Source organism: Hylaeus anthracinus, unplaced genomic scaffold (assembly GCF_026225885.1).
Source record: "Hylaeus anthracinus isolate JK02 unplaced genomic scaffold, UHH_iyHylAnth1.0_haploid 12001, whole genome shotgun sequence".
Taxonomy (NCBI): domain Eukaryota; kingdom Metazoa; phylum Arthropoda; class Insecta; order Hymenoptera; family Colletidae; genus Hylaeus; species Hylaeus anthracinus.
In genome coordinates, this window is record NW_026534348.1 from 19,904,481 (window position 1) to 19,914,220 (window position 9,740).

Below are 9,740 nucleotides of genomic sequence, written 5' to 3' on the forward strand. Positions count from 1 at the left end.
TATTTTCATAAAATGAGTATCTGTAACTAATAATTCACTTCCCTTGCCTCTTCCAGTATGAATTGTTAAAAGGTTATTTGTCCCCAGTCGGAGGACGACATTGTTTAACATTATATCGATGTTCTCAATTATACCGAATGCAGAAGAAAATGGGGTCACATCTGAATGAATTCCTTGTTTATCCAGGATGAGATTAAGTAATCCCCGATTGACGCTTGAAAATGGAGCCTTATCGTTCATCTGTGTTCACGAATCGAAGAGTGTTCCCATATTGGTTGTTTTTAATTGTGTTCCGTCCCCCGTAGCGAAACGCCTGAGGGAGAAGTCGTTGCTGATCGCTATAACCTTTGAATCGTAAAGACAGTTTCGAACGAGCCAGACGAAGTACTCTTATACTTGCTAACTATTTGAAAATGTCGAGATATCAGTAAGGACGGGAAAATTCTCGATTCATCGTGAAGATAGCAGTTATGTGTGGATAGCACGGTCTTGAAGAATACATTAGTGCACTTCGACGAACACAATTTGATGCTACGAGTGCTTTTTGGTCGTTCCAGTTAGACTTTATATCCGCTACAGTAGAACAAGTTGTGTAATAACGACAGAAATGGAATTCATGAAAGACTACCTCTATTCTTCAGTCATAGAGACTGTTATATAACTGTGGAACGAAGAGAAGAAGTTTATTGTAACAGAAAAATAATATAAAAATTGTGGAACGAAGTGATTTTAATTAAAATTTTCTCAAGAATCGAGAACAAGAAAACGTATTCACAATATGCACAATAATAGCAACTTATTTTAAAGAAGTTTAAAGAAAGTACTTTCGTCATAACAGGCGATGTTGTGGGTTGCCATTTTGTTTGCGGTGAGCAAGATTTCTTCAAACTGGTATACCTGAAAACAAAAATAAAGATAGATTTGGAGAATATATTAGACTAACGGGTCCCTGATCAAAGGATTTTGTAAAAAATTAATTTAAAACAAAATGATGCACATTTGAAGTTGAAGTTCAATTTTCATTATAAAATTAAATGATTAAATAGAGAATAAAAAGAAAAGTATATAAGAAAATTAAAAAATCCTTCGATCAGGGACCCGTTAGTCTAATATATTTTCTAAATCTACTAATAATAATTACTTATTATTGCTTAGTACAACAAAGTTATGTTCGTAAAACTCATTCATAATATGAATGACCCACTTTCCACTAGAATTCATTTTTATAAGCATTTTAAAGCAAAAATTGAAAGTTTAGTTGCAGATTTTAGATCAGGTGTACCGACTCTTATCTATAAATTTATTCCACGCACAATTCGATTGACCTATTAAATAAAGACTTATGCATATATGCATACTCGAGTCCGTGAACTATGGTAACCAGAAACGTACGTTCGGGAGACGAAGGATACGCAAGAGAGACAGAGAGGAGTCTATGGCAGCTCAGTCAGAGCGGCAAACGAGGGGGATGAAGAAGAGAGAAACTACGACAAGGGCTGCTGACAGACAGTGACGGGTACCACTTTATCCGCGACACGATTCTGCGCTTACCACAGCCCACCCGTTCACCATCGCCGTCACCGATGCCACCCACGACCGATCTGATCTGATCTGAACCTACTCGATCCGATCCTTTGCCCGCGCTCCGTATATCTGTTGCCTCCTCCTTCGGTCTATGCCTCCACTCCTTTTTCCTCGTCCCGTGGTCCCCGCTCGATCCACTGTTTACTCTGCTTTCGTGTTGCTTATTTTTATCGGGAAGACAGACACGTTCCGTAGCGGTAAAAAGAGGAGCAAACTAGGATTCGGATATAGAACACCGAACTGGCCTCATTGCTGAGCGATCGTGCTTTAAAGATGCACGCTTCATGTAGAAGTACACCGTGAATTCGGTGGTAATGGAAGTTGGCGGTAGACTCGAAGGAGATCTCGTGAGAATTGATGTGGCGGGTGTTTAGATATTTTATTGTGTTATGGGAGAAGTGCTTTGCAGGAACATGATCGGGGGTAATTGTTTGACACTTTGAATCAGTTGCATTTGACAATAATTGTTCAGATCTTTTTCCAAATTAATTTCACGGTTACTGATTGGTCTTGTTAGAAGTATAATTGTATAATATAAGTAAGATTGCATTGTTTGTGTTTCAATAAAATAGTTCATCAGCTGTTAAGTTTCATTTTTGTCGTTAAGAGATCAAAAACTGTAGCGAAATGTTCATTCAAGTTTACGACATTCAGTAGCTGAGAGAAATTATGATACTCGTTAAATGATCCTCACACGTTACTTAAAGGAATTACTATTTGAACTCCTGAGTCTTAATTTTTCTATGGTATAATTTACCAAATTTTGCAATATGAAGATGCAATATGAAAATTGTACCCATTGGAGATACAAACAAATTGGTACGGATGTTAATATCAACGTAAAATTGTTATTAATATAATTTTTTACATACAGGGCGAGTCATATAACGTGACGATCTCAAATAAATCGTAAGGTATTTGTTGTACGACAAAATGTTTCAAACAAAAGTTTCATGGTATCTAGGGGGACATACAGTGCTGTAATCTGTTTTTCATTACCTTACTTTTTTATTGAAATATTAGGGTTATCTTCAGTTTTTTAACTGGAATGTCTAATATTTTTTTTCGAATTCGGATAAATCATCAAATTTTGCGTAAAAAAGTATTACATGAAGTGGGACTTGAAGTGAAAAATTACTGAGATATTTCTAAAAGAAGTTTATGAGCAATAGCTGCTAAGGTTGAAGTACGACATTCTTCATTATTCACAACTTTGTGATACCTTTTACGTTTCTGTACATTAAAATTGCCATGTTCTGTGAGTCCTCGACTAAGCCTTAAGAAGGTAGAATGCGATGATTGATTTCGATCAGGATACTTAGCTTGGTACAAGATCTTAGCTCTTATAGCATTTTCTTCACACGCACCATAGACAATTATCATAACGTTGTTTCACTGTTACTGAACATCGTAAGAAAAATGTAGCACCTTTCTCAATACGACTTTAACGCTTACCGAGATACTAAATAGGCATTTCGTGTTGATGATTATTAATATTTAACAGGGAACTTGTTTACAGACATGACCTATCGACGTGAATAAAGTCGTGCTAAGAATCACGTTGACTAAGCGTATTTCCTAATAGTAGATTATTAATTTGAAGATATCTCAGTAATTATTCATTTCAAGTCCCACTTCATGTAATACTTTTTTACGTAAAATTTGATGATTTATCCGAATTCCAAAAAAAAAAAAAAAAATATTAGACATTTTATTTAAAAAAGCGAAGGTGACACTAATATTTCAATAAAAAAGTAAGGTAATAAAAAACAGATTACATCACTGTATGTCCCCCTAGATACCATGCAACTTTTGTTTGAAACATTTCGTCGTACAACAAATACCTTGCGATTTATTTGAGGGCGTCACGTTATAAGACTCACCCTGTATATTTCTAAGATACGATCAATTTAGTAGAAATTAAAATTAATATATCTATCTTGAAATCCTCTCACATATGTTTTTTGAGCACGTTACTTATTTTTATTTTTCGTAGATTCCCACGTTTCGTAAGAATCCTCACAGGAGACACACGAGTCAATTTCCGCGCATGAAGTAATCCGGTGCATCGTAACGTGGATCACGTTTGCCTCTCTAGGTACTTGCACGAGTATTATGGATTTCTAAACCCTTACGAAGCGCACACACGTGTCATGTGTACGCTATATATTTCCATGCATCCGCAAATGGTGTGTGCACGGTTGCCTCGGCACATCAGCGTGAATCGAGCGCGGCTGAAGGCTGCAAGTGTCTCTTCCTTGGGAATTGCGGCAACGAAACGAGCGAAACTTCTCCAATCGGCCTAATCTTACGCCAGCGAGTTCACCATTTCATAGAAACACGTTAAATTCGCAGTATGTTGGTTTATCATGGAATTCAATTAATTGTAATTGATCATAATCGCTCAATACACGAATATGTATAGATATATCGAAGTATCATCGGATTGGTGACAAAATTGAAAACAATTAGAATTCCGATGAGATATTTGAAGGAATGTTAACAAACAAAATATTAGCTTGTCCCGAAAGTTTCTTTCGCGAGTTGCACTCGATTATTTTATGTGGTCGTGTTTATATAAATAGACAAACTAATTTCATAGATATTCATGTTGTAACAGTAATGGAGCAAAATAAATCGTGCACAATTCAGTAATGTAACATAAAACATAAAATATTGTGCATGTATTACTTATTAATAAAGCGAAAGAAACTTTTGGGACAACCTAATAGTTTGAAACTTGTAGTTTTACACATTGGTAATTTGAATTTACTTTGCTTCCTTTTGTTGTTTCTTTAATTGTCATCCTCTTAAATCCTCTGTTTCTAGATTCTCCAAAGTTCGATGAACACTTTGTTTAATCAATTTCCTCAGATCACGTAGACCGTAGATCCTCACGTTTGAGTAATGATAATCGCATGGGTAAGTTAAACCGACCGCCGGCGCCGCACCGTCGATAAATGGCAACGCGCTAATAGCAAAATTAGTAACAATAAAACAGGCATAACTCGCGAGGAACTCGCAATTCGCAGTAATGCACGCCGCGGCTGTTCGTATCTTAGCATTTATTCAGAAAGCTCCGTGCAAATCGCCGCGGCGTACGAAGCATCTGGAGAGCCGCGATCTTATCTCTCATAAAATATTATCGAGGCACCATCTGCCAGTTACGCAAAATCCACCGTGGAAACATTGCGTTTATCCATTCTGCAATGTTGCAGCCGCGCGGAAGTAACCCATTCGAGAGATTAAAGAAAGTAATCGCTTAGGAGAGTGTACATCCCTGTCCATAAATATGTGGACACTTATCACTTTCAATGAATAATTGATATACAACCTAAATTGTTACTATACAATTATGTTTACTACTGAATTCTATTTCGAATATACATTTAAACTTTTTAAATAACTAAAATTTTCGAATTGTATATGGTCGTTTGTTGAAGCTTTCTTATCTCGCTTCACGATAATTGTATTGCTCGTACGTAACCCTCACATTTCACTAGAGTAATGCATATATTTTAGTTCACGATGAACACAAAACAGTTAAGAGCATAGGACAACTCTGTCATTTAACGAAATCGGTTTTACTTGAGCAGGTCTAAGAGCACTATGAGTACGAAACAATAAAAATTAAACATAACAATGGTTTCTCAAATAGTTACGATATCAAAGTAAGAGAATTCCATACGGGACCATGCAGAGAAACTGAAGTTGTCAAAGTCCTGTGTCAGTTATGGTATATGAAATAAGATGCTACAAGAATTTATTCATTGATTAAGTGATCAGGTAGGCTTAACCATTTCAATATGGAGGAGCTGACCGCGGTTATTCATTCGTGATACAAGAAAGTTTCCCACAAGAGTGGTTGCACCGTACAGCAACGTAAGCCGCGAAAACGTGTTTTCCGGCATTCATAGAAATCTCAAGCGTGATTGACACTAAACTTTTGTAGTTTTGTAATGCATACTACAGAAAGTAATCATCTCGTTTCGTGGTTACCGCCAATAGGCGGCAGTTGAACCCAGAGAGCGTTACGTGTATGTCGCCTATAGGCGCCAGTAGTACCGAAAGGGTTAAAGAAACTACTGCAATGAAAGATCGTTTTCTTTAAAGTCTAAATAATTCAATTATACGAAGCATTGCTTCTAAGATAGCCGTAGAAATAAACAACACGAGGGACAATACAATTTTGTTAAGAACCATAAAAAGATGTCTCGCTGAGACCAGCATTCAGAGTTGTGCAGTTATGAAATCTTTACTAAACAAACACAATGAAAAAAAAAAGAGGTTTTAGTAAGTCAAAAGATGTGAAAATTGAATTGAAGAAAATTAAGAAAAGAAACTACGGTATCTTTTAAATGAAAAAGTTCGAAAAAAATATCCAATATTTGAAAAACATTTTTGTAAAATATTACAAAATAAATACAATAATATTACTTCGGATACAATGAAGAAAGTAATAGCTAGGATACCAAGATTAGTAAAAGAAGTTTTTAAGGGTGCAGGGTGGATACATCAATTGTAAAAAGGTCAGTGCTTTTTAGTAATATCTACTGGTGAGATTTTAAATACATTATTCATAAAATATATTCTTTAATGCAGTATAAAGTAAAGACAAAACCATAAATAATACTCATTAATAAATTCGAAACTTGGTTTAGATATTTTTTCCAATTGAGAAAGTATCCACATTCTTATGGACGGGAATGTATACATCTTTGAATCGTTTCCGCTGATTCTGTCTCGCTCCGTTTTCCTGTAGAGAACGGAGGAGCATTCCTGTTCACGTTCAGTGAAAAATTTACGGATTAATATTCGTCGGATGCGAGCTGCTCCGTATTTAAAAAGGAAAACTTCCACTACTCCGCAGACCAGGAAACGAAGACACGGAAAAGACGACGATTTTTCCAACTTTCGGGATAATGAAACTGAGCAAGGAAAGTAGAAAAAGACAAGGAAAAGGAGGAATGAGGGGAATGGGTAATCATCGCTTTTCTCGGACGGATAGAACCTCACAAGTTTTCTTCGTTTTTTTCTAGCTATGGCGCTTTGGCTGGCAGCCATGGTTTTCGTCTATCTCGATTGCGCCGAGTGTGCAACTAATATTTTGGCCGTTTAGGGCAAGGATTCGAACCGCTGCTGAACCCTAACCCAAACCCGGGTAATGAAGAGAAGGTTACTGTAACCCATACTAACCACGAACGAACGGTTCTTGAATTGTAGGAAGAGCGGGTTAACCTGCTCGGAGTGAGTTACTAGTAGAAGAAGACATCCTAGACATCCAGACGAGTCAAAGATATGTGAACTTACAGGCAATATTCAAATCAAATGAAACTAGATTGTTTACAATGTACGAGTATATAATGAATGTAGGACACACACGTTCACTACACGTTCTAAGGCAAGACTGACGAATGTTTATCATTCGCCTGATTGTCACAGTTGCTAGTCTTGGGGTTCCCAGAAAACTCATAACATGTCCGGTCAAAATAGAGATTCCTTCAAGTGACTGTTTATGCCAATACATGTACTATTCGTCCGCAAGAAGAAGGCTGGGCAAGTGTTTACGTCCCCGTTCTGCTACATAAGTACAGTAAACGAGTAGTAAATCGAGTAAATGTAAGCACTCGCATGACCTTCTCGCGGATGGGCAGTAGAGTAGAAAACAAACAATATTGAAATAAATTTGATTACCGTTTAGAAATATGGTAATAACTATGGTTTTTACTGTATTATTATAACGCGCATACAACCGGGTTAACCGGGTTACTCGGGTTACAGATGTCTTGTGTTACCTGGTTAGATGGGTTATTCTATAATACGAAGTACCGGAACCTTTTACGGGTTAGGGTTCGAATTCCCAGTTTAGGACCGTTTAAGGCTATTGAGGTCCAGTGCGGAAGAAAGTGATACAGTAAAGACTGGATAAGTGCATGAAAATCGGGACTCAAACATTGCAGTTATCCAGTCGAGGCTTCTATTCTGTGTTTACATTTGCCTCGAGTCAAGCGTCGGACATAGAAAAGGATAAAGAGTGAGAGAGAAAGAGGTCGAAGGAAAGAAAGCAGTCTGCAGCAATATTTGTTCGATCGTTTTCGCCCTTTAACCGAGAGAAGGGTTAGCGAACGGGTTCACGAGCGAATTTTTCCGGCGTGTGACCTCTCCGATGCGATAGTCTCCACGTTCGCTTGCGAAGATAGAAAAGTTTAGCTACTAAAAGCACAAAGTTTCGTCCACTGGATTATATTTAATAAAAAAACTTGGTCTCTAATTGCACAGAATTGTACTTTCCTTATGGTCCGAAGCACCGAGCTCGACAAGTAAAACCGAAGCACGAATTCGTAGAAGCGATTTTTACTATACGATAAGACGTACAAGATAGGACGTGTATATGTATATTTAAATATAAACAAAGACGTTGGATGTACTATCATTTTTCCCCCACTATTACATACTCGTATGTACATGTATTCTTCTGCCCATAAAGAATATATTTGTAATTTGAATTATCTTCAACTTCAAAGTAAATCTGTCGTGGTGCTTCCTGATATTGTTAGTATTTGTTTTCTTATAAAAGTTTACAAATGATTGCATTTTAAATATTATTCTTTTCGATAACAAAGTTCCATGTTCATCTTAAGTAGTAAGAAATTATTCAGATCTATAATCGAATAAAGAAATATGTTATGAGCATATTGTTTTTAATTAAGTAAGTAAAAAACTTGTAGAAATATATAGAATTTCTTATACTAAACTGAAGAAAAGAAAACTCACTATTATTTATTAGATTTTCCGAGCGATTTTCTTCGCACAAATTTTATGAAATATATTTTAAATTTATTTATACAGAAGTAGACTAAATATCTAGTAAAGAATTAAAATGTTTTACATATAAATTGAAAATGTTAGTCTACACCAAGCATAAAATATTTTATCGACAAAAAAATGACGTTTCGTCCGGAATCCATTTTTTTAATATACAATAAACATTTTGTTCAGTTTGCAAAGACTAAATAATTCTCTTCGTAGAAAAATATTATTTAACACACCAAACAAACTTTTTCTCAATATACTATGTAGATGTACCCAAACGCAGATTTCTCTCGGTCACCGAAAGGCCTCGCGGACTCTCCATACACAAAAAGTAAACCAACTCGAGGAACTCCAAATTACCAACATTTATATCCCACCTGGGGGAAAGGGAAGGGTGGCGTCGTCGCTAATGTCGACTTCGGAATAAACGTTTCGGAGAAGTAGCGGCTCTTAATTACCGGCAGCCCACCACAAAACTTTGTCTTGCTAAAATAGTTATGAATATTTATAGTTTAATTGCGAACGGGAAACCCGTAAATGCGGTAGGGCCGTCGCAACCACGATCCCCTCCCCCCAACCCTTTTGTTTTCTTTCACCCCCACAACAAAACCATCCCCGCACGCTTGTTACTCAACCGGGATTCATGAAAACATATTTTCAAGGGAAAACGCAACTGCGTTCTGCCCGCCCAACTGTACTTGCACGACTTTAATTACATCGATGAAATTTCGTACACGTACATTCGTGACCTGGCCTTCCCTCGGTGATTAAACGTCACAAGCTCCTCTTTCATCTTTTGCAACGCCATGATTAGTTTCGCGGGTAGAGAAAATGTTCACGGAAAAGGTGACCCAAAAGTGTGATAGGTAATCGGTCGCTTCTTTTCGCGAAAACGACCATCAATCGAGACAAGCCGACAAAGGAAGTAATTAATTCGTCGTTCCTTCGACCCTTAGCAAACAACGAGACCGAAAAATGTGGAGTCGCAAACGTAGTTTGCAATTTGTAATTCATTTGCGTTCAAAGTAACGTGCTTGGCTGGTGGAAACGTTTTTTGACGAGGTAGAGGAAATAGTGCGGTACTGCTTCACTTTTTGAACAAATCTGCGGTACGAATACTTAAAATGAAATCATTTTTACTTTTGTGGGATCGAATTATGCGCCAGTCACAGAAATGGTGGTATGTTTGAAGAGCGCTAATCAGGAAGCGGAAGAAAGAGAGAGAGAGAGAGAGGACGAATATTAGAAAGCAAGGAGAAGCGAGCGAACGTAGTTGAATACTAAAGAACAGTTGCAAAACCGAAAAAGGGTTGGACATAGTTCCCGGATATTTCTTACGCCTT

General features: G+C 37.0%; 1 long non-coding RNA gene across 1 annotated transcript; it reads left to right on the plus strand.

Moving 5' to 3' along the window:
* Positions 1–2,368: 2,368 nt before the first annotated feature.
* LOC128891322 (uncharacterized) lies at positions 2,369–8,201 on the plus strand. Its single transcript, XR_008460806.1, has 3 exons — positions 2,369–3,938; positions 4,414–6,113; positions 6,246–8,201. It is a non-coding gene; the product is annotated as an uncharacterized LOC128891322 (long non-coding RNA).
* Positions 8,202–9,740: the final 1,539 nt, after the last annotated feature.